This window comes from Esox lucius, chromosome 13 (genome assembly GCF_011004845.1).
Source record: "Esox lucius isolate fEsoLuc1 chromosome 13, fEsoLuc1.pri, whole genome shotgun sequence".
NCBI classification, from domain to species: domain Eukaryota; kingdom Metazoa; phylum Chordata; class Actinopteri; order Esociformes; family Esocidae; genus Esox; species Esox lucius.
Genome location: NC_047581.1, coordinates 33966660 through 33989115, shown reverse-complemented (window position 1 = coordinate 33989115; position 22456 = coordinate 33966660).

Below are 22456 nucleotides of genomic sequence, written 5' to 3'. Positions count from 1 at the left end.
CGACACTATATCACATGTCAGGTATAAGGCCGACACTATATAACATGTCAGGTATAGGGCCGACACTATATCAGATGGGGGCTTCTGCGCTGCACCAGAATTTTTTTTACACACTTTTAAACGTTAAAAAAGAATTGTTTAGATCGGCTAGTGACTCTATTGTTAGCAGTGATCTAGAAGAGGAGAGTGAATCTGATGACAGATTCAGAGTAGGTTTCAAGGCCTCTTGTGCTGTGCCGGTAGCAATATTCTTCTGTGCTCCCAGATCCCATCGCCACAGGAACTCATCCCGGACTGTTTGGCCTGATGAACGTTCTGCTACCCAGTAGACCTACTTACTGGCTGTGTTTTGTCGTTTTTTGAGGTTCTAATGGTGCAGCTAAGGAGGGTCTGTGTTTCACTTTTTTAGGAGAAAGGATAGATAAGATATCCTGGGGTATGGATTTGCAACAGGAGAGTTTTGGTTTCTTTATTTTGACCCCGTTGGTTTGTACCTTTCGACAATCCCTGTTAAGTATTTTTGTGTGTGTACATTTTTTAATCATTATTATAACATCTTGTCCTTTCGGTCATGACCCAAAGCTCATGACCATAGGTGAGAGTAGGAACGTAGATTGACCGGTAAATCGAGAGCTTCACCTTGCGGCTCAGCTTGCGGCTCAGAAAGGACAAGATCCCGGATACAGGCGGCCGAAATGAGCTTTCTCCGCAGGGTGGCTGGGCGATCCCTTAGAGATAGGGTGAGAAGATTGGTCACCCGGGAGGAGCTCAGAGTAGAGCCGCTGCTCCTCCACATCGAGAGGGGTCAGCTGAGGTGGCTTGGGCATCTGTTTCGGATGCCTCCGGAACGCCTTCCTGGGAAGGTGTTCCGGTCCCGTCCCACCGGGAGGAGACCCCAGGGAAGACCTAGGACACGCTGGAGGGACTATGTCTCCCGGCTGGCCTGGGAACGCCTCGGTGTCCCCCCGGAAGAGCTGGAGGAAGTGTCTGGGGAGAGGGAAGTCTGGGCATCCCTGCTTAGACTGCTGCCCCCGCGACCCGGCCCCGGATAAGCGGAAGAAGATGATGATGATGATGATATTATAATATCAAAAAAATTCCCTTAGTGGGTAAAACGTTAGTTTTTGTTTCTTTTCATTATTACGTACGCACTGCATTACACCAACCGAAGCAGCAACAATCAGACGATTAATTCGAGAACAATCATCAGAAATCATGCGATTCAAATTGGACAGGCGGGCGCCGCCTGACCGACCAGTTGGTCAGAAGGTTTCAAATCAACGATTCATATGGTGATTTTGATTAACGAATGAAAAAGCAGTTATCACACATTGCGAGATTACATTTCAACAATGACTGAAACCCAAAACTCTCGCCATATGAAGAATACTGGTAATAAATATTGTATTGATGAACATCGCATTTGTATATTGTAAATTATTCCTTCAAAATCTTGTTTTTTTAAACTGTTTTGATGAAATTAGATTTTGGAGAATGAGTGGTGAAAAAATTAACAGAGAATTTTCTTCTCTTTTTTACTTGTTTAAATAGTCCAGCACGTGGCAGTTGTAACATAGCTTCAAAAGAGCTAGTTTACCATGACCCTGGATATCCACGTTGAAGAAGCCTTTGTTTCACCTCAGTAGCATTCAATTTGAATTCCTCTGTAGAGTGACACACCCTGGAGTCTCTAATATAAGCCGGTAATGATTGTACATACGGTTTAATTAAGAAATCTACAAATTCTGACTAAGGGGATAACAACCAACCAGTTTGAGCAACAAGGTGTGCCTGGTGGGTCACTAATGCGTTTGTGTATTTTAGGGAGGGTATAAATAACAGGGCGAATAGGATGTTGGCAAAAAAAAAAAAAATCTAACTCTGTTTTAGAGATCCATCCATTCTGTCTAGCTGTATCCAGAAAAGAGAATACTTTTTTTAGAAATTGCTGTAAAGGATCACCATTAAGGTTCTTGTAGAAGTCAGAAATAGCTAACTGAGATAGTATCTCAAAGCGATGCTTGTGTTCAGACTGTACTACTATAGCACCACCTTTATTTCTAGGTTTAATCACAATCTCATTGTCATTCATTAAATCAACTAAGGCAGACTTTTAACCAGGAGACAGATAAGGTGAGCAGTGATTTATTTTTTTATCCGAGTTATTCATAACATCTTGTTCCACAATTCAGCAAAAAGTGTCAATCGAAGAATTAGGCACATCAGGACAAAAAACTCTTAGGTCTTCCTGTGCTTGTGTCCTGCCTCATCATTCTTCGCCGTTACAAAAGGTCACTGTTACATTCTGCCATTCAAATTGATTACAACTTTAACTGGCCTTCTTCCTCTAATTAAGAAGGCGGAGTTCAGAACTTGAAAACATGTAAACACAAACAAACACACATAGACTCAAGTACTGTTAATACTTCAGACGTTAATTCAGTGTTCTTCAAATTTCGTCGTGGAGGATTGACTATTGTAAGAGAACTAACTCCATATAGGTACAAATAACAAAAAGCATTTTAACATGTCCAGTGATGTTATTAGTTCCACAAAAGATAACAAAAAAAATCATCCTGTATGTCAGATTTAACATAGGCTTCTCATCTCTCACAATAAGATTCAACAGTGTAAGGGTTTTATTTTTTAAACAGTGTCAGTCCCTTTGTTATTTATAGCAGTCAGGTTAGCGCTACAGGATTTAGCTTGTGACAAGCAGGGTAGAGGTGTAGGGAAGACTAGGGCCCTTCTCATCATTTTGTTACTTTGACAGCACATGCCCGGTCGTTCTCCTTACATTGAATGGTAAGCCTCTCTTCGTTGTTTTTCCCCTTGTTGTTCTTTATTTCCATGTGTTGTTGTGGTAAAACATCCCTTGGTCATTGTTTTACCACATGGTCTGAGTTGTATTTGGTTGAGTAAAACTCCACCGTCATTTTTTCTGCCGCAGTTGTGTTTCTCTAACGGGCCATAGGAGGGATGTAACAATGATATACTGCAAAAAAAAAGTATTACATGAATTGGGAGACTGGGTGAGAATGGATGCACAGGGGAAAAAACATTCTGTCAAACAATACACCAACTAAATGGGATGAAAAGCAAGGTCGTAATCCCTAAACATATAGGAGGACAGAAAGCATCTAAACCACGAGAGGCCACTCTGCAGAACAAAAGGAGAAACTACAATCTAAAAGTCCCAGCCAGTCAGTTTGTACACAATCAGGGCTGATGACAGTAGAAGAAAGTTTGGATGTCTGTGGCGCTATTCTACCCTTAGGTCAGCTATTCAACAAACCCAGATATTTATCAAACATCCCCCACCAAGTGATTTCTAAATAAAGTTGATGATTTCTAAATATATGTTACACGTTTCATTTTTGTCACAATGTCCACCCCATTGATATTTTAAAGACATGGTTTAAAAAAGAGTTACTTGTAACCTTTTTACTACCCTGTTATGGATCATAGACCTTTGTACTGGAGGCCACCATAATTTTATCAATACATATTTATTATTTTATTTTCTTGCATTTAAAGATCATTATCTCAGTTATACAAGAACAGCGTGCCCGAGGCTGATTTGAGGATAGAACCAATATACTCTTCAGCAAATTCTTTAAATCCATTAATGACGCTCAAGCTTTACAATAAGCAAACATCAACATTACATAATACGCATATATACATACAGACGAACATACTGTATGTATAGTATTATACTTTCCTGTATAACATTGTTTTTGGCATGGGAAAATAATCCTAACCTTTTCTAGACTATTCCTATCTATCTGGATGTTTCTGGATGGCACAACTCTAAAACTCCCCTTTGATAAGAAGGCTTTAAAACGGTGGACTTAAAATGGCTGGCCTGTTGGAGATTTTGAATTGGCCAGGATCAACATCAACCAATTTTGTTCATGACGTGCGTGAACAACACCCCGAACTGTAGAGCTGATGTCATTTGGAGTTTCACACAAACCAAAAGCCAGCAAAGAAACAGGCTGCAAAGAAACAGGCTGCAGAGAAACATGATCAGGTGGGCAGGTGCATTTGGGAAGAGCACCATAACACCTGTGATACCCGGTTCAAATGTTATCATTGGATTGAATGGGCGTTATCAGTGGCTATCAGCCTCATAGATATGGGTCAGAAGGGGCGAAATCATCACAGTTTAAAGGCTCTCATTTTAATGGTCTTACCTGTAGACTTACCCTAACCCTAACCTTAACCCATTTTAATGGTCTTACCTGTAGACTTACCCTAACCCTAACCTTAACCCATTTTAATGGTCTTACCTGTAGACTTACCCTAACCCTAACCCTAACCTTAACCCATTTTAATGCTCTTACCTGTAGACTTACCCTAACCCTATCCTTAACCCATTTTAATGCTCTTACCTGTAGCAGCGTCTGGGATTGGATCTATTTACGTTGTCCTTCTCGTGTATTTATCCGTTATTAACCATGCGAATGGATGATGACAGCCTTCTGAGCCTACCAGTAGCCTAAAGGTAGGCCTGCCTGTGACCAGGAAGTGTTTTTTTTTCTGGGAAGTGTGTGGCAACGTGTTGCATTTGCATGTCTCATAGACACATTCGTTTTCTGGGGGTAAAGCATGCCAGTATCTTCTATGTCAGGACAAGCATTTGAATTGCGCAAGCCAGAATGAGCGCAATTAGGGAAACATTTCATGGGCAGGTGCTCTGTAAACATCACTTAAAAGACCTGTCTCACCTGCAAGTGATTTGTTAGTGTTTTGCAAGTAATGTGTTGCAAGCAAGAGTTTGTATCTGATTGGTCTCAACTGACAAAATACAAAAACAGAAATGACTCTTTTAAACACAAGTCGATTTTTATTTTTCTTATGATGTCCTATTGAGAGTAACAGTGTATTTATAATGTAATTTTCATGAATGCCCCTCTCTAAACACAAGCTACAAGCTGCAACTGGGGCCCCATGGCTGCTGGGGGAACCCCAGGCTAAAACAATGGGCTGTGGGTACGCCCACTTCCATGCTTGGCTAGACCTTCGGTTGAGACAGTTCTTTCCACCATTAATGAAAATGTCCCCAGGGACAGGGACGGGGACGGGGACGGGGGCCATGCGCCCTGCTGGTGGATGGGAGGGTTGTGGGCGAGTGAACCCACTGACCCATTGCTTGTTGTCCTGACCAAAATAAATATTCAAAACCAAATAATATTATGTAGTCATTTATATTTGTTAAGCACATTTACATATTAAGACTTCTACTAAATGAAATTAAAAGACTTGGTGTAATACTGCTATCAGTGGTTGACAACACATAGGGATAGTGTATAAGCAATATATACCCCAAATTGACCTACAGGACAGGATAACCAAAGCAGAAGGGGCTAGTTTGTTTTCTCCATGGCCTGAATGTAAAACAGCTGAAGTATACTAAGTGATAGAAGCAACACAATGGCTGAGTATGTAAGAATGCAAGGTGAGAGTGTAGTAGTGCAGTGACTGTATGGTAGGCTTGTAACCTTGTTTTTGTTTATGTCTTCACATGGGTTTATTTGCACAAAATAATATTACAAATAAATGATGCACATTGCAGTAATGCAGAGCTTGTGGTCATCTTCCGTTACAGTGTGGCTGGAGGAAGTTCTGCAAGTTACTTCTGATTGCAGCAGCCTGAGAGCTACCCAACCACTACTGAAACGGTATGTTATCCTGCTTGACAGCTTTTCAGGGCAGTTCGGCAGGCTTTTCCTAGCAGCACTTCCACAGCGAGGTGGCGAAAGAGATCCCTGCCTCGGCCTGGGAAGTGCCCAGCGGGCCAGTGGAATGGGTCAGGCTCTGTAGAAATGTGACAACATTAGCATCAACAGTGCCCTACAGCCACCCTAAGGTAAAGCTCACTAGGCTCTTCTTCACTACAAGAAAATGAATCTGTCTCGTAGAAAGAGGAAGCTGCTTATTGGTTGATAATTAATTTGCTTCTGTCAGATTTCAAATACATTTTATTTTATATTTGTTTTAAAAAATGGTGTACAAAACAAAGTTACATTGAAAAGACATAAAGCAAAAAATGATTTAATTTTACTATAAGGCTCAGTTGGCTTGTACAGACAGGTCCGTAAATATTTGGACACAGGCACAACTTCATTTTGGCTCTGTATGCCATCACAATGGATTTGAAGTGAAACAACAAAGATGCAATTGAAGTGCAGACTTTCAGCTTTAATTCAAGGGTTGATTATAAATTTTGTATGAAACGTTTAGGAATTGCGACCATTTTCATACACAGTCCCATTATTTCTCAAATGTAATTGCACAATTTATAAAATTTTCATTTTGAAAACTTTGTCGAGAATCCTTTGCAGGCAATGACTGCTTGAAGTCTGGAATGCATGGACATCACCAAATGCTGGGTTTCCTCCTTTGTGATGCATAGCCAGGCCTTTAATTGCAGCTGTCTTCAATTGTTGTTTGTTCGTGGGTCTTTCGTGGGGTTTTGTCCTCAGCAAGTAAAATGCATTCTTGATCAGGTTGAGATTGCATAATATTCCACTTCTTTGCCTTAAAAAACTCTTGGGTTGCTTTTGCAGTATATTTTGGGTCAGTGTCCTGAGATTTTGGCAAACTGCCAAAATAACAAACATGTTTTATTTTGGCTGAATCTGCTCCGACAATATATCCCTATATACTTCAGAATTAATCCGGCTGCTTCTGTCTTCTGTCACATTATCAGTAAACACTAGTGACCCAGTGCCATTGGAAGCCATACATGCCCATGCCATCACACTGTCTCCACTGTGTTTTACAGATTATGTGGTATGCTTTGGATCATGAGCCGTTCCAAGCCTTCTTCATATTCTTTTCTTCCCATCATTCTAGTATAGGTTGATCTTAGTTTAATCTGTCCAAAGAATGCTGTTCCAGAACTGGGCTGGCTTTCTTAGATGTTTTTTGGCAAAGTCTAATCTGGCCTTTTCTATTCTTATTATGTAACGTTTTCACCTTGTGGTGAACCCTCTGTACTTGCTCTTGTTAATTTTTCTCTTCGTGGAAGACTTGGATAATGATATGCCTACCTCCTGGAGAGTGTTATGTTGTGAAGGGGTTTTTCTTTACCATGGAAAGAATCCAAAGATCATAAACCACTATTGTCTCCTGTGGACGTCCAGGCTTTTGTTGTGATGTAGAGCTCACCAGTGCATCTTTTTTTCTCTTAGAATGTACCAAACTGTTGATTTGGCTACTCCTAATGTTCCTGCCATCTTTCTGAAGGATTTTTTTGCAGTCTGAGGATGGCTTGTTTCACTTGCATTAAGAGCTACTTTGACTGCATGTTGTGGGTTCAGTGCAACAGCTTCCAAATAGGAATGCCAAACCTGGAATCAACTCCAGACCTTTTTCCTTCATAATTGATGAAGAAATAACAAAGGAATAGCCCATGCCTGTCCATGAATCAGCTTTTGAGTCAATTGTCCAATTATTTTTGGTCCCTTGAAAAAGAGCGGGCTACATATTAAAGAGCTAAAATTCCTAAACCCTTCCTCGAATTTGGGTGTGAATACCCTCAAATTAAAGCTGAGCACTTTAAGCCCATATTCATTATTTTAACTGTAACTTCAACATATTTTTGTAAACAGTGAAAATAACAAAACTTGTGTCAGTGTCCAATTATTTCCAGATCTAACCATACATACCAACTGATTATTATAATTCAATTATTTGTGTTGGAGTTTTGTGCAGAACCACACCCCAGCACATATTCATTGGTCAGGAGTGGCCATGTTTTTGGTGTACTGGGCTGGATTATTTTGTGTTTACAAAACTTGGTCCGTAGATGCCAAATATCAAAAGTGTTTTTCTTTAAACTAAATTCAAAATGAAAGTGTCAGGTTTGAGATTATTTTGTAATTTGTTTCAGTCATTGGCAGATATGAAAAGAATGAAGACCAAAGGAGAAGGATGACCAATGTGATTTATCTACCAGTGTAGCGTTCTGTTAGACAGGCTGACTTTCAGGAGGCAACTGAGAAGCCAGGATTTGAAAGAGGGGCTTGTAGATCAGCCAGTGTACCAGTGCCATAGGTGTTAGGGCTTGGTTAGGTTTTGGCATAAAAGTTTGATTATTCAGGGTAATGTAAGGATTAGGTAACTGGTAAGGGAACATTGATTTTCTGGTTCTCCCCACACAGATAGCGAAACCTGACAAAGTTTTTTTTAGCTGGTCCCCACTCAGAAAAAACACTCAGTGGTAATGAAGAGTTTTGGACATCTGGTAGTTTTGCAACTACAAGAGACGGTCCAGAACCTGGCAGATCATCTTGTTTGCCTACAGGTAGAGTAGAAGTGTAGATGGTGCTGCCCTAACATTACTTCATCATATACACTCCTATCTGGAAAAACCAAAAGTACATTCCAGGCTTTTCAATTCCAGGATTTCTCAAGTGCCTTTAACACCATTCAACCACATCTGTTGGGAATAAAACTACTAAACATTACATTCCTTACACACACACAGGGTTTTGTCTTCTCCCCGGTCAGCGTACTTATTCAATGTATGTATTCTGTGATTTATTTCATTATTTTATTCTATGCTGTATTATATATTTAAATCAAAAATCAAATTTCTCTGGGGAAATATAAGTTAAACTTCATCATCATCATCATCTTCTTCCGCTTATCCGGGGCCGGGTCGCGGGGGCAGCAGTCTAAGCAGGGATGCCCAGACTTCCCTCTCCCCAGACACTTCCTCTAGCTCTTCCGGGGGGACACCGAGGCGTTCCCAGGCCAGCCGGGAGACATAGTCCCTCCAGTGAGTCCTAGGTCTTCCCCGGGGTCTCCTCCCGGTGGGACGGGACCGGAACACCTTCCCAGGAAGGCGTTCCGGAGGCATCCGAAAAAGATGCCCAAGCCACCTCAGCTGACCCCTCTCGATGTGGAGGAGCAGCGGCTCTACTCTGAGCTCCTCCCGGGTGACCGAGCTTCTCACCCTATCTCTAAGGGATCGCCCGGCCACCCTGCGGAGAAAGCTCATTTCGGCCGCCTGTATCCGGGATCTTGTCCTTTCGGTAATGACCCAAAGCTCATGACCATAGGTGAGAGTAGGAACGTAGATTGACTGGTAAATCGAGAGCTTCGCCTTGCGGCTCAGCTCTTTCTTCACCACGACAGACCGATACATCGACTGCATTACTGCAGAAGCTGCACCGATCCGTCTGTCAATCTCCCGTTCCATCCTTCCCTCACTCGTGAACAAGACCCCTAGATACTTAAACTCCTCCACTTGAGGCAGGCACTCTCCACCAACCTGAAGCGGGCAAGCCACCCTTTTCCGACTGAGGACCATGGCCTCTGATTTGGAGGTACTGATTTTCATCCCCACCGCTTCACACTCAGCTGCAAACCGTCCCAGCGCATGCTGAAGGTCCTGGTTAGAAGGGGCCAACACGACAACATCATCTGCAAAAAGCAGAGACGAAATTGTGTGGTCCCCAAACCTGACACCCTCCGGCCCCTGGCTGCGCCTAGAAATTCTGTCCATAAAAATTACGAACAGAACCGGTGACAAAGGGCAGCCCTGCCGGAGTCCAACATGCACTGGGAACAAGTCTGACTTACTGCCGGCAATGCGGACCAAGCTCCTGCTTCGGTTGTACAGGGACCTGACAGCCCTTAGCAAAGGACCCAGGACCCCATATTCCCCAAGCACCCTCCACAAGATGCCGCGAGGCACACAGTCGAATGCCTTTTCCAAATCCACAAAACACATGTGGATTGGTTGGGCAAACTCCCATGAACCCTCCAACACCCCGTAGAGGGTATAGAGCTGGTCCAGTGTTCCACGGCCCGGACGAAAACCACACTGTTCCTCCTGAATCCGAGGTTCTACTATCGGCCGTATTCTCCTCTCCAGTACCCTGGCATAGACTTTCCCGGGGAGGCTGAGAAGTGTGATCCCCCTATAGTTGGAACACACCCTCCGGTCCCCCTTCTTAAAAAGAGGGACCACCACACCGGTCTGCCATCCCAGAGGCACTGTCCCCGACCGCCACGCGATGTTGCACAGGCGTGTCAACCAAGACAGCCCCACAACATCCAGAGACTTGAGGTACTCAGGGCGGATCTCATCCACCCCCGGTGCCTTGCCACCGAGGAGTTTCTTGACCACCTCAGTGACTTCAGCCCGGGTGATGGACAAGTCCACCTCTGAGCCCTCATCCTCTGCTTCCTCAATGGAAGAAGTGACAGCGGGATTGAGGAGATCCTCGAAGTATTCCTTCCACCGCCCGACGACATCCTCAGTTGAGGTCAACAGCTGCCCACCTCTACTGTAAACAGCGTTGGTAGGGCACTGTTTCCCTCTCCTGAGGCGCCGGATGGTTTGCCAGAATCTCTTCGAGGCCAGCCGATAGTCCTTCTCCATGGCCTCACCGAACTCCTCCCAGGCCCGAGTTTTTGCCTCCACAACCACCCGGGCTGCAGCCCGCTTGGCCTGTCGGTACCCGTCAGCTGCGTCAGGAGTCCCACAAGCCAACCAGGCCTGATAGGACTCCTTCTTCAGCTTGACGGCATCCCTTACTTCCGGTGTCCACCACCGGGTTCGGGGATTGCCGCCTCGACAGGCACCGGAGACCTTACGGCCACAGCTCCGAGCGGCCGCTTCGACAATGGCGGTGGAGAACATGGTCCACTCGGACTCAATATCTCCAACCTCCCTCGGGATCCAGTCGAAGCTCTGCCGGAGGTGGGAGTTAAAGATCTCTCTGACAGGAGACTTGGCCAGACGTTCCCAGCAGACCCTTACAGTTCGCTTGGGCCTGCCGAGTCTGTCCAGCTTTCTCCCCCGCCATCGGATCCAACTCACCACCAGGTGGTGATCAGTTGACAGCTCCGCCCCTCTCTTCACCCGAGTGTCCAAGACATACAGCCGCAGGTCAGATGAGACGACAACAAAGTCGATCATCGACCTGCGGCCTAGGGTGTCCTGGTGCCACGTGCACTGATGGACACCCTTATGCTTGAACATGGTGTTCGTTATGGACAAACTGTGACTAGCACAGAAGTCCAATAACTGAACACCACTCGGGTTCAGATCAGGGGGGCCGTTCCTCCCAATCACGCCCCTCCAGGTGTCACTGTCGTTGCCCACGTGGGCGTTGAAGTCCCCCAGTAGAACAATAGAGTCCCCAGTCGGAGCACTTTCCAGCACCCCTCCCAGAGACTCCAAGAAGGTCGGGTACTCTGCACTGCCGTTCGGCCCGTAGGCACAAACAACAGTGAGAGACCTATCCCCGACCCGTAGGCGCAGGGAAACGACCCTCTCGTTCACCGGGGTAAACTCCAACACATGGCGGCAGAGCTGGGGAGCTATAAGCAAACCCACACCAGCCCGCCGCCTCTCACCATGGGCAACTCCAGAGTGGTGAAGAGTCCATCCTCTCTCAAGGAGTGTGGTTCCAGAGCCCAAGCCGTGCGTAGAGGTGATCCCGACTACCTCTAATCGGAACCTCTCAACCTCACGCACTAGCTCAGGCTCCTTCCCCGCCAGCGAGGTGACATTCCACGTCCCTAGAGCTAGTTTCTGTGTCCAGAGATCGGGTTGTCTAGGCCCCTGCCTTCGACTGCCGCCCGATCCTCTTCGCACCGGCCCCTTATGGTCCCTCCTGTGGGTGGTGAGCCCACGGGAGGGCGGCCCCACGTCACCCGTTCGGGCTGAGCCCGGCCGGGCCCCATGGGGGAAGGCCCGGCCACCAGGCTCTCGCATACGAGCCCCAACCCCGGGCCTGGCTCCAGGGTGGGGCCCCGGCTGCGCCATACCGGGCGACGTCACGGTACTCATTATGTTGTTCTTCATTAAGGGGGGTTTGAACCGCTCTTAGTCTGACCCGTCGCCTAAGACCTGTTTGCCTTGGGAGACCCTACCAGGGGCATATAGCCCCAGACAACATAGCTCCTAGGGTCACTCGGGTACTCAAACCCCTCCACCACGTTAAGGTGGCAGTTCTTGGAGGGGCTGTAAGTTAAACTGTAATGATTTATATTGTATTTGATTTCATGTCATCATTGTAATGAAACGTGTCTTTGAGTGATGTGGGAGGGATGGGGCTGTGGAGAGAATCCACCACTTCCTGCTGTTCTGCTGTTGGTGTTGAACCTCCAAGGCAGGATGGATGGGCTGCAATTGGTACAGTGGGGAAAACAAGTATTGAAAACACTACCGATTTTGCTGGTTTTCCCACTTACAAAGCATGTAGAGGTCTGTAATTTTATCTTAGGTACACTTCAACTGTGAGAGACGGAATCTAAAACAAAATCCAGAATATAGCATTGTATGATTTTTTTATAATTAATTTGCATTTTATTGCATGACATAATATTTGATCACCTACCAACCAGTAAGAATTCCAGCTCTCACAGACCTGTTAGTTTGCCTTTAAGAAGCCCTCCTGTTCTCCACTCATTACCTGTATTAACTGCACCTGTTTGAACTTGTTACCACCTGTCCACACACTCAATCAAACAGACTCCAACCTTTCCACAATGGCTAAGACCAGAGAGCTGTATAAGGACATCAGAGATAAAATTGTAGACCTGCACAAGGCTGGGATGGGCTACAGGACAATAGGCAAGCAGCTTGGTGAGAAGGCAACAACTGTTTGGTGCAATTATTAGAAAATTGAAGAAGTTCAAGATGATGGTCAATCTCCCTCGGTCTGGGGCTCCATGCAAGATCTCACCTTGTGGGGCATCAATGATCATGAGGAAGGTGAGGGATCAGCCTAGAACTACACGGCAGGACATGGTCAATGACATGAAGAGAGCTGGGACCACAGTCTCAAAGAAAACCATTAGTAACACACTACGCTGTCATGGATTAAAATCCTGCAGCGCACGCAAGGTCCCCTTGCTCAAGCCAGCGCATGTCTGAAGTTTGCCAATGACCATCTGGATGATCCAGAGGAGGAATGGGAGAAGGTCATGTGGTCTGATGAGACAAAAATAGAGCTTTTTGGTCTAAACTCCACTCACTGTGTCTGGAGGAAGAAGAAGGATGAGGAAAACCCCAAGAACACAATTAAATGCTAATTAATTACTTACAAATCATACAATGTGATTTTCTGGATTTTTGTTTTAGATTCCGTCACTCATAGTTGAAGAGTACCTATGAAAAAAAGTACAGACTTCTACATGCTTTGTAAGTGGGAAAACGTGCAAAATCTATTTTTTCAAAATCAATAGAGCAGTGTATCAAATATTTGTTCTCCCCACTGTATACCCTAAAACATATGATGAACTTCAATTGTTAGCTAACAATATGATACTAAACTTTATGATACTAAACTAAGCCTTTGGGCGAAGTTCGGCCTAGCTAGCTAACATCAACTTTGCTGTTGAATTCATTTCAAGACACAAAGCTTGATTAACATTCAGTCAACAAGCTAGCTATCATTAACATTCCTGTCCAATTCAAGACACCAGCATTGATTTATACAGAACAAAACGTGATTCAATATAGCTACTCACACTCTGATTACCGTCCATCTTGTTAATAAACATACTATTGGCTAAACCTGTGCCGGCCCAATTCATTAGGTGCAGCTGTCACGATTAACGAGGGTCCTGGATCTGCGGTCCTGAAACATGCTACTCGCCACAGGAGGCACTGTGGTTCATGATTACTACGGGAAGGGGGAAGAAGTTGGGGAAGAAGTTTATCAGTTTGTTAGTGTGGATGGCATATCCTCTGACAAGTCAAAGGTATGTTTTGGTGTTCCTCAAGGCTCGGTTCTGGGTCCATTATTGTTCTCACTATATATGCTGCCTCTGGGCGATGTAATCCGAAATCACAATTAAAATGTTCACAAAATAAGTGACCATCGGACTATTAAAATGTATGTGTTAATAAGGCATGCTCTAAAAAAGGAACCAGAAGTCAACCATTGAATGTAACTAAATAGTACAGTACAGTACTGCTGTGCTACAGTAGTAAAAAAGCTCTCTGGCTAATGTTGACCTTTTAGTTAGTAGGAGATTTTTTTAAAATCGTGCGAAACAACCCTTGTCAAATCAAGCTGTTACGTTGACCTTATTTAGTTCTTAACGATAAGTCAAGTATTGACCTGTTAGTTATACAGTACTGACCTGTAAGTTATACAGTACTGACTGTTAGTTATACAGTATGTGACTGTGATTTTAGCCATTTATTTATTTATTGGACGCGCTGATGAGCGACTTTACCTAGCATGTTCATTCATTTTGGTGGAACAACCACATATGCAGTAACTCAGTCATAGAAAGAACAGATAAAACAGCATCAAAAGCAATAAAAACATAAACGTAGACACTCTTATCCAAAGCCATTTACAGTGGTGATTGAACATTTTAGTCAATGTCAACAGTTGAAGCAAATGTTTTAAGGCTAAAATCCAAATGAGCAACCTAGATGTCAAAGACCCTAACTTTTTTTGTGTCAGTCAGTGGCAACAACTGTTGAATTAAATCCATTTTGATTTCATGTTGTAACACCATGGAATGTAGAAAAGTCTAAGGGGGTGAAGGCTTTCAGAGGCACTGTGTTTGCTTGACAGTTGTCAGATGTGTGTTTGCTTGACAGTTGTCGGACCTGTGTTTGTTCAACAGTTGTCGGACCTGTGTCTGCTTGACAGTTGTTGGACCTGTGTTTGTTCAACAGTTGTCGGACCTGTGTCTGCTTGACAGTTGTTGGACCTGTGTTTGTTCAACAGTTGTTGGACCTGTGTTTGTTCAACAGTTGTTGGACCTGTGTTTGTTCAACAGTTGTGGGACCTGTGTTTGTTCAACAGTTGTGGGACCTGTGTTTGTTCAACAGTTGTTGGACCTGTGTTTGTTCAACAGTTGTTGGACCTGTGTTTGTTCAACAGTTGTGGGACCTGTGTTTGAATGCTGATAAGGGTCACCCAGTGAATTCCCTACAATATCATGGTTGTATGGGAATAGGTGGTGGGTGGTCAGAAAGCCATGTGTCTGGTCATGTAACAGTGGTTCCTAATTATTCAACAGGGATAGCCTTCATTTGTTCTGGATGCAAGAACATTCATAACTCCTGACCCAGGGTACCCCTTGCCAGCAGACATCTAGAGGTGATTAAAAGCTCTATATTTCAAATATACCAAATATTCCAAAACTCTCTGTGAAGTTTATAAAAGATGAGTTGGTTAAATGCAGTAGATACATACATTGTGATCCAGTACATTTTCCCAGAAAGATTAAAAATGTGTTGACACTGTCCAGGTTGTGCCAAGCATTCTGTCATCCCCTCCTTGGCATTCTTTACCACAGAGTATGGGGAATTGGGAAACTTTTTGGCATTGGGTTGTTGAAAGAACACTATCGCTGTCCTGTTTATGGGTTCGAGGGAAATCCAAGAAACAAAATGCTTAGAAGTCTGCCTCCTACGGTGTAATTTAACCACCACCGAGAGGCGCTAGAGGACAGGGAATTTAATGTTGGAATTGGTAGTGTGGCTGTGTTGATGGCCAACCAACACTCCAGAAGGGTTTTTGAGATCTTGCCAATCTGTCTTTGTGTGTTTGGTACAGGGTTTGGCTGGGAAGTGGTCATGCTGGTGTTGAGTTCTATGGCCTTGGTATTGGGGACTGTTATACTAACCCTCAACATTTACCACAGCAGGTAAGAACACACAAAAGGCAGTCCTAGTGGCCTTCTGGTCTACTGACAAAGGGCCTGAGGGAAATTAGCAGAATAGTCTGGATTTTTTTTAATGCAAAATAGCGCCGATCTGTTGAGGCATGGACTCTACAAGACCCCTGAAGGTGTCCTGTGGTATCTGGCACCAATACATTAGCAGCAGATCTTTCAAGACCTGTACATTTCGAGGTGGAACTGCCGTTGATCAGACTTGTTGGTCCGTCCAGCCCATCCCAAAGATGCCCGATCGGATTGAGATCTGAGAATTTGGAGGCCAGGACAACACATTGAACTCTGCATCTTGTTCCTCAAACCTTTCCTGAACAGTATGTGCAGAACATTGCCCAGAGCATCACACTCCCTCCACTGGCTTGTCGTCCTCGCACAGTACATCCTGGTTCCATCATTTCCCCAGGTAAACGGCCCACATGTATACCGCTGTCCACGTTCTGTGAAAGGAAATGGGACTCATCGAACCAGGCGACCTTCCTCCACTGCTTCAAGGTCCAGTTCTGGTGCTAGTGTGCCCGTTGTAGGAGCTTTTGACAGTGGGCGACACTGACCGGTCTACGCAGCAGGGTGCGCCGCACATTCACACAGGTTGTGTTGCACATTCACACGTGGTGCGTTGCACATTCACACGGGGTGCCCGACACATTCACACAGGTTGTGTTGCACATTCACACGTGGTGCGTTACACATTCACACGGGGTGCGTGACACATTCACACAGGTTGTGTTGCACATTCACACGTGGTGCGTTACACATTCACACAGGATGCGTGACATTCACATGGGGTGCGTGACACATTCACACAGCGTGCGTTGCACATTCACACAGGGTGCGACACATTCACACAGGGTGCGACACATTCACACAGGATGCGTGACACATTCCTCCGTAACATCATTCACATTTTCTGTGACTTGGGCCACAGTAGACCTGTCAGTTCGGATCAGATGGGATAGGCTTCATTACCCTCACGCTCAATGAGCCTTGAGTGTCCAAAACCCTGTTGCCGGTTTGTGGTTGTTTCCTCCTCAGACCACTGTCGGTTGGTACTGACCACAGCTGACCGAGAGCCCCCCACAAAAACCGTTTCAGAGATGCTCTGACCCAGTCCTATAGCCATAACAATCTGGCCCTTGTCAGAGACGCTCAGGTCTTTACTCCTGCCCATTTTTCCTGCATCCAACACTTTGACTACGAGAACTGATTGTTCGTTTACCATTTGATCTACCCAGACCTTGACATGTGCCCTTGTTAGGAGATGATCAACGTTATTCACTTCACCTGTGAGGGGTCATAATGTTTTGGCTTACCAGTGTATATGCAAATTAAACTGACTGATTTTTTTATACTCAGTGCTCTAGAATGCATTCAAATTGGTCAACAGCTCACAGGGTGTTGGTGCTATATAATTGATCATTTAATTTGCTGTAACCACAGTATAAAACCTAATTGAACTGTTGTTCAATAAGCGAACCTGTTAGATTAAAAATTATTTTGAAGAAGCATGCAATAGGAAGAAATCTGTGTTCACAACTCATCAAAACATTTAGTTTGTTTTCACCACTCTGCTGTTGCCATACCAGTTTTAGTCTTGGGTTTTGCGTTTAAACCTGTATACAGTTAAATACCAATGTTTACCAACGCTAAATACGTTTGATCCTGGGTAAACATTGTATTTTTAAGTCAATTTGTCAGATTTTGTTGGGAGAACGTCTGCCACACACACTGCTTATCTGTTGGTTAACCACAGATTTTAAAGTTAATTAGTGGGATTTTGTGGGAATTACAACAGCCACACACACCAAACCATTCAGCTACTGATTCAGGGATTTTTGACAATTATAGCAAGTGTCTGTCATTCTAAATAGTTGGCACTTTAAAATGTAGTGTTGAAGGTCAGTACCCCCACAACTCCTCAAAACAAAATACATTTTTCATGTTCTATTTGAAAATAATGAACAATTCTGACACATTCTGCTAAATATGAGCGTGAACCTAAACGTGTTAGTATGGACTGCCAGTGACATGTTCTGGGAGTGTCCTCCTCCATTAACATGACCTGTGAATGCCACAAATAGATAGTTCAAAGGTAGCTGATTTTTTGTGGTTAGAAAAGTGTCTCAGACAAGCCGGACCTAAAGTGGAACTGCAGTGCCCACAACCGCCCACAAAGCTGCAGCGCTGGAATAAGAATGCCTTCCCTCTCAGGAAGAAGAGGAAGCCGGTGTGTGTGCTGAAGACCTAATCTGAAGAGATTTTACCTCATGCTTCCTGAAGTAGCTCCCACAAGTTGGATTGGCTTGATGGGCACTTGTTACATCCCATACGGTCAAGATGCTCCCACAATAGCTCAATAGGGTTGAGATCCAGTGAGTGTGCTGGCCACTCCATTATACAGAGAATACCAGCTGACTTCCTCCCTAAATAGTTCTTGCATAGTTTGGAGCTGTTCTTGGGGCCATTGTCTTGTTTTAGGAGGAAACTGGCTCCAATCAAGTGGCATTCACAGGGATCTTTTATTTCTGGACATTTTGAGCCTGTAATCGAACCTACGATTGCTGATGCTCTTGAAGATACTCAACTATTCTAAAGAAAGACAGCTTTATTGCTTCTTTAATCAGCACAAGTTTTCAGTTTCGTTTACATAATGGCAAAAGGGTTTTCTAATGATCAATTAGCCTTTTGAAATGATTAACTTGGATTAGCAAACACAACGTGCCATTGGAACACAGGACGGATGTTTGCTGATAATGGGCCTCTGTACGCCTATGTAGATATTCCCCAGATGTTTAACATTCCCAGCTACGACAGTCCTTTTTAACATTAACAATGTCTACACAGTATTTCTGATCGATTTTGATGTTAATTTAATGGGCAAGAAAATGTGAATTATCTTGAAAAACAAGGACGTTTCTAAGTGAGCCCAAACATGTGAACGTTAGTGTATGTATTTCTGTGTCTGTGTGAGAGACAGGGAGAGGCAGAAAGGGATCTGAGAAACTGCTTTAGGGCCTGAGACTTTTCTATGCGATGCATTTTAATATTCCGTAACACGGGAAGTGTATTGACTTGGGTCTGCATAGACGGCAGGTTACACACACTTATGGAATGTCTGGAAAGCACTTCTCTTAGATCTCGACATCTGGCCAAACTCAGATGAAAGGTAGCGAAGGAGACCTGCCAGAATATATAGCTGGGCCTGGTTAAAGTATGGCTACGGTATGATCCAAGCACCAGATGAACTGGACAAATATGCTTTCACTCTAACTTAGTGAGACCTGACCAGGTGCCTCCAGCAGGTGCAAGTTACTGAAACATACAGCACAACCTCTTGTCATAACATTAGACTAGTGAAGGATGTTCTAGGTAATTCCTCATGTATTTGTTCCATTGCTATCACACCAATGTCTTGCTGCTGTATTATGAATCAGTCTAATGATGGCAATTGAGTACAGTTGAATGGAAGTAGAACAGAATCATATTTTTGCAATGATAAATGATAACTAATCTTTTCACCTATAATATAATAACAGCCTGTGTGGAAGTGCGATGGGAAAAAACATGTGAATTGGTCAAATGTGAGGAAAATGTAAATGTTAAGGTATTTTGCACATGCACTAAAATTGAATATGTTGAAAGTTGTTCTAAAACCTTGTTAATATATATAGAGCTGACTTATATGGGTTTAAATCAAACCCTCTGCTGATATACTGTTTCTGTGTTGAAATTAGAGCATTTTTTATTTCAAATAAATAGTGTCCATTACTACATGTGAATCCATATGTATAGGCTATACATATGGCTCTATAGTAAATCTGGTTCAAACCACCTAAAACCAACAGGCACACATAATGAGCAGGCTGTGCATCTAATATATTCCTTCTGTTTCACAGTGGCTCTCTAAACTGGTGGCTATGTGCTGGCATGCCGTAACATGTTATGGGGAGGTTGGTATGCAGTCCTCAAACAGGTGCACGAACATCTAGTTCCAAAATCAGAACAACAGGGCTGTTGTGAATTTGATTCAGCTGGGACTTTCAGTCAAACTTGTCTCAGAGTCATTGAGACGCCAAAACGCATGATTACCTACAGATGCTGTCTTCATTTAACCAGCCTGTTGTTGCAGGAATCTTCCTGCTCAGCAGGAAATGCTGAATTGTATATTCAAGGATTGAAGAAATTTTTACTTGATGAAAAATATATCAGCCCTAAGAATGTATATTGGTTATAGTCCACATAACAATTCACACATCCTGTTGCTCCAAGACGACAGGGAAGACATGCAATTTCTTTGTTAACAACAACCAGGAATTATTTCATAATTTTAAAACAAGACATTCAAAATATTATGAAGTGCTTTCCTGTTTTTTTAAAAAGCGGCAAAGCAGGTTCCAACAATTAAATGAGAGAAAAACATCTGAGGTAATGTAGCGATCAATCAAGGAACGCTACATGACTGAACAGGCATGAACACACCCAGGCACCCAAACAGTTATTCAAAAACTCCTGGGTCTACCGGGAAATACACTCCAGGCAAAGTCTGAGAGGTTTCCCTTAAAAAAAAAACAGTCTTTTGGCACTCCTCTGGTAACCTTATGTTTAGCCTTTTGACAACTAAAATGTTAGCCTTTTTCCATCAAAACTGGTGGAATGATATATTGATCACGCTCTATTCATGAACTTTAATTGAGAGACTGTAATTAGTTTAGAAACTAATGTAGTGATGACACAATAGTGAACTGGAAATATTGTTTCCTCCTACAGGTTGTCGTCTTTTACTTTAATGTCCTGTCTTTCAACATGGTATCACAGTAACAAAGCATGCAGCTGTTGCCAGAGGATCACAAAGTGGAAACAGGGACATGTTCATGCAGATTTAGATTAGATTAGATTAAACTGTATTGTTTTTGTACAAATACAAGTACATGCAGTTAGCATCAAACCAGAAGTGCAAATAGACAAGGGCCGAAAATGTACAAGTGAAACAATTAAGAACAATATATGAGGGCAGATAGTACAAATGGCAATTCTAAATGTGCAATGAAGGCAAATTGAAGGGGCAGGGTAGCATGTGCAACTGAAATGCAGGGATAGGAACAATGAGGTTCTCAAGTAGACATGTACATGTAACAACTGAAAACGTCCTTATCAGACTTTGCAAAGCAATGTCAGAGTCCAGTAGTACAAGGGAGTAGTGCAACAATGTCCCTGAGAGGCAGTACTAAGAGGTGGGCAGGTGGGTATGGTTAGTGATGGGTCACAGTGTTCAGCAGGGTTACAGTAGATGGAAAAAAGCTGTTCCCGAACCTGCTGGTGAGGGAACGAAGAGACCTATACTGCCTGCCTGATGGTAGGAGGACAAAGAGTTAGTGGCAAGGATGCTGTGCACCCTATGCAGACACTGTTTGTGCTGGAGGTCTACGATGGCTAAGAGGTGGGCACCAGTGATGTGCCACCCATTGCAGGGCCTTCATGGTCAGCCATGGAGCATCCCCCAAAACCACACTGGCGCTGTTAGTCAGAATACTCTTGACTATGCAGCGGTAAAAGTTCCCAAGGAACTTGGAAGACAGACGGGCCTTCTTCAGCCTCCTCAAAAATGACCGGGTTGAGTTGTTGTGGGTCCAGGAGACGTCCTTGGAGATGTGGACACCCAGGAATTTGAAGCTGGACACGTGCTCCACCTCAGTGCCTTCGATGAGAACTGGGGCGTGATAACCCAATATTTTCCGGCCAAATCAATCAATCAATAATGTATTTTATGAAGCTCTTTCAGCAGTTGTCACGGGTATGTTCCAAGGGCTCATGCCCTGCTAAGTTTCAGCGGAACAGGAAACGAGGAAAGTTAGACACCCTACTCCCTTACTCCCCCTGCACAATAATATTGCAGCGTGTAACCTGAGGACGTTGAGGAGGGGTATGAGGAATTTGTGTAGTAATGCATAGTACATCTATTGACTTTTTGACTTTTGTATTATCATGGCAATTTGGCCTGAATACAAAGTCAGAGGGTTTGATTTTATAGTGTTTAGATGATTTGAAACCTGCTCTATTTCCCTGCCTTGGTTACTCTTTTCATAAGAATGTAATTACATTTGTGAGATCATGGTTTGTTATTCAACCCTGGTGTGTCCTTGTGAGATTGAAAATTCAGCTACCAAGGAGAACAAGGAGTCATGCTGTTGTTCTGGTAGATCCTGGTCTGGAGGTTTTAGGTTTATAAAATCAAAACCTGTTCAGATTTTAGTAACTTGACCAAAAACCTCACCCAGAACAAATTACTGAACAGTTCCTGCATTCATCTTAGCTGGGTGGCACTAGCACACTAGCAACAAGTTCACCTTACACCTCAATCAGTTTGCTGTCAGCAAAGTCAGTGCTACAAGGAAGAAAGACAAAATCCAAGCATTAAGTCACAATGTCGGTTACTTTCTATACTTTTTAAAATGGTAGGGTTTCAGAAGTTTTCAGAAAATGGCCAAGGATTCTGCTGTCCTAGCTTCAAGAGGAAGCTGGTTCCACGATTGGGTGGCCCGGACAGAAAGAGCTTTGACGTAGCCAAGAAAACATACAAATGAGAGAGTGGCTTATAACCCTTAGCAACAGTTTTAGGAAATGGCTTTCTCTTTTGGTCTGTCAGTGAGTGCAACACAGCATGGGTTTAGTGCCCATGTTGGGCATCTACTGAACACTGTAGAGTCTTCCCTTAGAAGTGACCTGGGGGGGTGTAGCTGTCTAAGCTGCTGAAGAATGAGTTTGAACTGAATATTCCAAA